A 6,578-nucleotide genomic window follows, 5' to 3' on the forward strand; every position below is an offset into this window, starting at 1 on the left:
TTTTAGCCATTCAATAATCAATTAATGTTACAGCAAACATGCAAATTATTATACACATGTCCATTATCCATTTTATCTCTTCTTATAGTAAATGTAAGGCTGCAATTGTATTACATAGTTCAGGTGATTCACTTATGATTCTTTCCTCACACAGATTGGATGTAACCAATGAATGTGTAAGCAGGGAAAAAGCATGGAATCCGATATTCTCAGATCAGTTTCTAGCCTCATTCATATGTGGAAATAAATTGTATTTCATTGAAAAAGCGATCATATGACTCTTTTCAATGCCCAGGCTGCAAAAAGGGCTCTTTTTTCTCAAACTTAAAGGTGGGGTAAGTAGTTTTTCAAAAACACTGTTTGGAAGTTAGTCGGGCCGACACCAACAACAAACGTGTAACCAATCAGCATTAGGTGGCGTATAATGGTCGAGGAGACAGAACGAGCAATAGGGAGATTTGAGAGAAAAAAAAAATGCAGAAAGAGAGATGAGACACAATACAAAAGAGCTCAAAAGAATGTCACTGGAATGAAGGTGTGGCAACCAGGGCGGGTGAGAGCCGTGAGGGAACGGTGCAAGGCCGGTGGTGTGAGAGTTAATGAGCTCCACCTGGGAGGTGCACCGACCTTGAGTCTCTCACGGAGGAGCTCCGGAAGCATAAAAGGAGGAGCAACAACAGTGAAGGACGAGAGAGGACCAGACCTGGACTTTATTTTATGTTTTATTATGTTTGTGTGGCCGGCAGACGTCCGCGAGGGTCTGCCGGCATTACTTTAGTTTTGTTTTTTGTTTATTTTGGAATTAAAGTTGTGTTGAACGTTCGCCGGTTCCCGCCTCCTTCTTTATCTATGGACTGTGTTACATTGGTGCCGAAACCCGGGAGGAAGGAGGGACATGCTGTTGGAGAGCCCTCACTGCTGAGGGGATTGCGGTGCTGCAAGGCTCCAGTAACACCGCCTCGGGCAGCCTCTCGCGTTCTTCACTCCCGCCCTGCCCGAGGCGGTGCTACTGGAGCCTTGTGAAAGGTGGGACGGAGACCAAGATGCCGTGCTCCTGGGACGAGGTGGGGTGGCTGACGTCCTGGAGGGAGCGGAGGAGTGCTGTCGTCTGCCGTGGGCCGGAGTCTGCTGATTGGTAAATTCTTGAGTCATTATTTTGTCAGTTTCTCCAGTAGGCAGCCCTTGCCTGTGGCCTGACAGTTAGCATACATGTGTCAACACATGCAGAATACTTACATAAACAGCATTTTTTTTACACTTACATTTGGCACTTACACACTTTTATCCAAGACAGCTTACAGTGCATTTGTGTGTTGCCTGGGAATTGAACTCATGAACTTGACATTGGTAGCGAATAAGGTACCAGTTAGCATAGAAAAACAGCTGTTAACTTAATAACTTCTTTATCAGCATCACATGTTTCATTTACAGCAATTACATAATGCATTACATTCAGTTTGTTAAAATATAGATTGTGATCCAAGATATTGTGATCTTTTATTTCTGAGCAATACTTCTGTGATCATTTCATGATGTGTGATGCAGACGTTTTTTTACCAATTCACAATTATGTCAAGCTTATAGTGACTTTTTATCTCATATTTTCAACTAATGTTATAATTCCAACATTTCTTATAATTTCAACTTTGTGCTGCAATTTAGAATTTTGTCATAATTATGACTTTTTATGTTTTGACTTTAATGTCAATTTAAACTTTATGCCATGAATTTGACTTATCTTTTACTTATCTCCCATTTTGGCTGGGTTCCCTTGGTAAAATTCGCATTCCAGGGCTTAAATATCATGTTATTTGGGGGTGCTTCAACCTGTGGACATGAAAAACAACCTGCAGCAACAGTGTAAAAGTAGCCATTTTTTTGGTTTTCCCATGGACTAGGCAACACTGCTCTCCAGGTATTACACAGACCTCTTGGCTTTCCAGGTGATGCTGTCCAGTGGGGCTGCTCTTTTGTAGTGCACTGAGGATGCAGATGCACGGCTGAAGGACGACTGGTACTCTGAGCCTCTCCAGGTGCCAGTGATGGATGTCATGGCTAATTTTAAACACCATGAACTAAATCACCAGTCACCATCTCTCACGCTGCTGGAAGTGGAGCACAGTTCGGCCATTTAGAGAGCACCTGGAGCGCACTACATTACCTTTATAATACACTTCTCTTTTCCTGCTAAATTTCTTATATCATTACTCTTAAGAAGCACTCTTATATACAAACAACACAACACAAATGAATCTGTCACTTGGTAGAAGCCCAGATGTAAATGTGGACAGGTTGTGCAACACACCCTCATCCTCAAAAAACTAAATTATTCATGATATGACCCATTTAAGAATAAGCTGTGGCACAATCATACTTAATTTGAACACAAAACTTCTTGATGACAGAAGAATAAAATCTTCAGATTTTACCCATTATATTTGAAATGTTTGCCATGAATAATCACAGTATGGCGGGCTGACAGCCTGGAGCCATGGTTGATCCTCCTCTGTGGAGCCTGACTGAAGTTCTCTCTGCGAGTTTCACACGGGTGAGTATGAACTCTCCTTTGCCGGTAATGGTCATCCCTCTGAGAGCTCCAGTCCGCCTCACTCTGCTCATTGATGAAGCCAGACGTGTGTGTGCGTTACCTACACAACACAAGGCCTGTACATATGGGATTAAAAAAGAAAAAGAATGAGAACTTGTAAAAATGCATGTTTTAGAGCAGCGGGGGTGGGGGTGTACACAAGCCGGGTTATTTGGCAAAAAAGAACATTATTTGAAAATTATTTTCCTTGAAACTAACTAGTAACGTATCTGCCATTGCCATTAGCCCTTGACAAGCTCAGACTACAGATTATGGTGGGCTATTTGAAACCGCAATACCATAAAAATGTTACTCGCTACAATATAGTGCAAACTCGTGTAACATTTAGGATACTTTTAATATCAAGTTTTGCTGGTTAGCTTTGTCCTTGACAGTGTACAGACATATTCAATTGGGAATTGACAAATTTCACAGTTGGATTCGATTTTGATTCAGAACAGAATTTTGCGATTTGATTACCTTAAATTCTATATTGATTAATTTGGGGCATATCAGGTACATTACATGGCAAATTTCCTCAAAGAAAAAAATATCTCTAAACTAATACTGTAAACTATACAGGGAGCAATAGCTGGTACATCATATTATATTAAAGGTTAAAATTAATTGATTTGTAAGCTACTTACATATAAGTTACACATAAGTGTCATGATCATTACTGGAAGTGCCCTTGTCTGCCTCTAGAGGGCACTCCAACCTGGGCTGTTTCTAACCCCATTTGTGAACTGCATTTCCCATAACCCACTTTGCGGACTCATCACCTGTTCATTGCACCCAGCTGTTTTGTATTATGTTCATTAGTGTCTGTCTATTTATACTATTTGTTTTTGGTTCATTGTTTTTATGTTACGTGCACTTTTGTATCTCTGGCTTCTGTTTGTTCCTTTGTTTTCTGTTTGGACTGCTCTGTGGATTTTGACCCTTGCCTGTTTGTGGATTACGTGTTGGATTATCCCATTAAAGCTGCGCTTGGATCCTAACATCTTGTCTGTGTGCTTTACGTGACAATAAGGAAGTTTTTATAATAAAGTTATAATAATTTTTTAATTACATAATTTTTCTACTTTTTTTTGTTGTAAAGATAGGCCTAAACATTTCATTTTTGTAGCTGACTAATGAGTTTTTGGACATTTAACGGCTTTTCTGAGGTAAATGTGATGGTAAATGTTACATTTTTACAAGCTGTTTTATTGACGTGTTTCCACGGTTGAAACGCTGATTGATCGAATACATGTGGCATGATACAGATTTCAGTAAGTTATACTTATCTTTCAACATACCTGAGAATATTCATTCATGTTTATTTTGTGTTAATATGACAATCAGTTCACATGCGCTCTGCATGAACTTAAGCGCGACAGCAATCTGTCACACCACAGAGCGCCAAGAAATATAGCGCGACACCTCAAGTTCGGAGTTGCTCCCCGCCCCCCTTTCCAGAAGAGGGCAGAGCCTTTACAGCTTGTGCCTCGGATACTACAAAACAGGAGAAACAGCATGGGGCCATTTCCACAGAATGCATTTTTGCATTCCACTGCACAATTTTTATTATTTTCGCTAGATGGACGCTGCATTTTTAGAACACCGTTTCCCGGTGTTCTCCTCCTGGTGTTCTCCTCACTACAAACATGTTTGTAGTGAGGAGATGAACATGACGGCTGTATTCAGCTCACTCAGGGGAGGAGCTAAGCCAACAGGGCAGATTCGGACTGTTACTCTTTACTCTTTTAGACTGGCAACACTTTACAATAAGGTTTATTAGTTAAACATATGTTAATGTATTAACTAACATGAACTAACCATGAGCAATACATTTGTTAATGTATTTACTAATCTTCATTAACATTAGTTCATGAAAATACAGTTGTCCATTGTTTGTTCATGTTAGTTCACAGTACATTAACTAATGTTAACAATATTTTATGTTAACTAATGTAGTTAACTAATGAACCTTATTGTAAAGTGTTACCATGATTTATGTTGAATATAAAAAAAGGACCGTGGATTTTCACCATTATGTGTGGTTGTGTACACACACTGCTGACGCACAGTTATGTTGAGTCACCATGTAAAACTGAATTTTGCAGGTCCCTTTTAAAAAGTGCTCACATTGTATAAGTGGCAATTAGCAAGCTGTGAGTATAAATGTCAAGTGCTCATGTCATGTCTCCAGAAACAGGCATATGACGTCACAATGTACAAGAGGAGCACAAAAGCATATACCACAAAAACACTTTTTGAGTGCTGATTGTTGGAAATGCTGAAATACAATAAGTAAATTACATTTACATTTCACTGGCTCTTAAATCATATTCCTAAGCATCCAATTAGGTAAAAATCCATTAGCCTCTCTGCACTCTGTGCAAGTTGATGTGCTAAAAAAAAAAAAAAAAATCTCAGTTTGAGATATTTCTAATAGTTTAGTTAATCTCAGAAATACAAAATTCTGTCATGTCACGCTGTACTGAGTATTTTCGAAAAAAGCAGAGCTCCTGCCGACAGTGCCGTGTGAGTCACGAGCGTGTGCAGCATTTGCGTAGAGGTCGTCTGCAAGCTGTGACATCATTATAAATAAAAAGGGAACAAAAACATTTGTGTTGCTTACATTTTATGCACTTGAACGCCAATTGCCAACAAACAAACAAAACAAACATCCCGGGAACAAACAAAAACATACGTGCACAACTCTACTGCTGCCCCAGAAAAAAAAACTTCATCCACTATTCCCTTGATGCTGGGTTCTTTGGGAAGCGGAGAAAGATAATCTTTCCCTTACCAAAAACACACTCCTTTGTTGACAGGAGCTGCATCTCATTTCGGAGGCTGCGTCCTCCGGAGGTCGCATTTGAAGGCTGCATACGTCATCAAGGATGTCAAGAAAAGTAATCGTAATAAAATTGATTGATATTCATTGTGAGGTGTAAAATACTGTCATTTCTTTCTTACTTTGCAATCTAATGGTTATTTTTATTAAATGAGACTGCCTCAATGATGTATGCAGCCTCAAAAAGTGTGCACCCCCTTAACTGGGACACAGCCAAAATCTCTCAAAATTCCTGTTGCATCAGCAGCCAATGAGCTCACTGTTTAAACTTCAAATACTTGGTCAGTGTTTGCAGTAGCAGTTTGCAGAATCCTTTCAGAAACCCTCCACCTTCCCCAGCTCCACCTGTATAGGTCTGCTATACATATTCATGTATGATATTGTGCAGCAGCATGAATTGCTTACTCACAGTAGTGTATCTGTGTAAGTACTAGCAGTAGCAACTCCTGTACTTGCTCTGCTGCTGCAGCAGAAATAATCAACAGTAAAAGAAGCAGCATAGCAGATAATTTCTGCCAAAACCATATATATTAACCATATAAATTATATAAACACAATAAAGAATATATATATATATATATATATATATATATATATATATATATATATATATATATTGGTCATTTTATTTTTGTTTTTATCACACTGTGACTGTCTTGCAGAGAATATTCCACTGCTAAATATTCAGACCTTCAATTCACCCACTTCACAAGCATGCACACACCCACATGCAGAGTTGTGAATGTTTTTGCATATGATGTTCACTCATTTTCATTCTAGAACATCTTCTGACCTTTTAAGGTCTGCATCGATGGTGGCAAAATGAGTGAACAACAAAACTGGGAAGAAGTCAGGAGAAAGGAGAAAGATGAAGGTTTTCATTTCATCTGAGAGATGGATGAGTCGGGGTGGCATTTCCACAGCTATCGAATCAAATGATGAAAGATGGTGGCCTTGGGACAAAATGGTCTGCGTAATTGAGTTGGTTCTGGAGTCGCTATGCTGCAAAGTCTAATTGGTTTCCTTTGCTCCATCTTGTTCTATATTTTCTACTTTTTTTTTCTTTCTTTTTTACATTGCTGCTACAGCACATATACAATATCTGCATTTTATTTTCAGGCAAGACATCTCAGGTTAACAGTGTAA

The sequence above is a fragment of the Chanodichthys erythropterus genome, chromosome 21, assembly GCF_024489055.1.
Source record: "Chanodichthys erythropterus isolate Z2021 chromosome 21, ASM2448905v1, whole genome shotgun sequence".
Classification (NCBI taxonomy): domain Eukaryota; kingdom Metazoa; phylum Chordata; class Actinopteri; order Cypriniformes; family Xenocyprididae; genus Chanodichthys; species Chanodichthys erythropterus.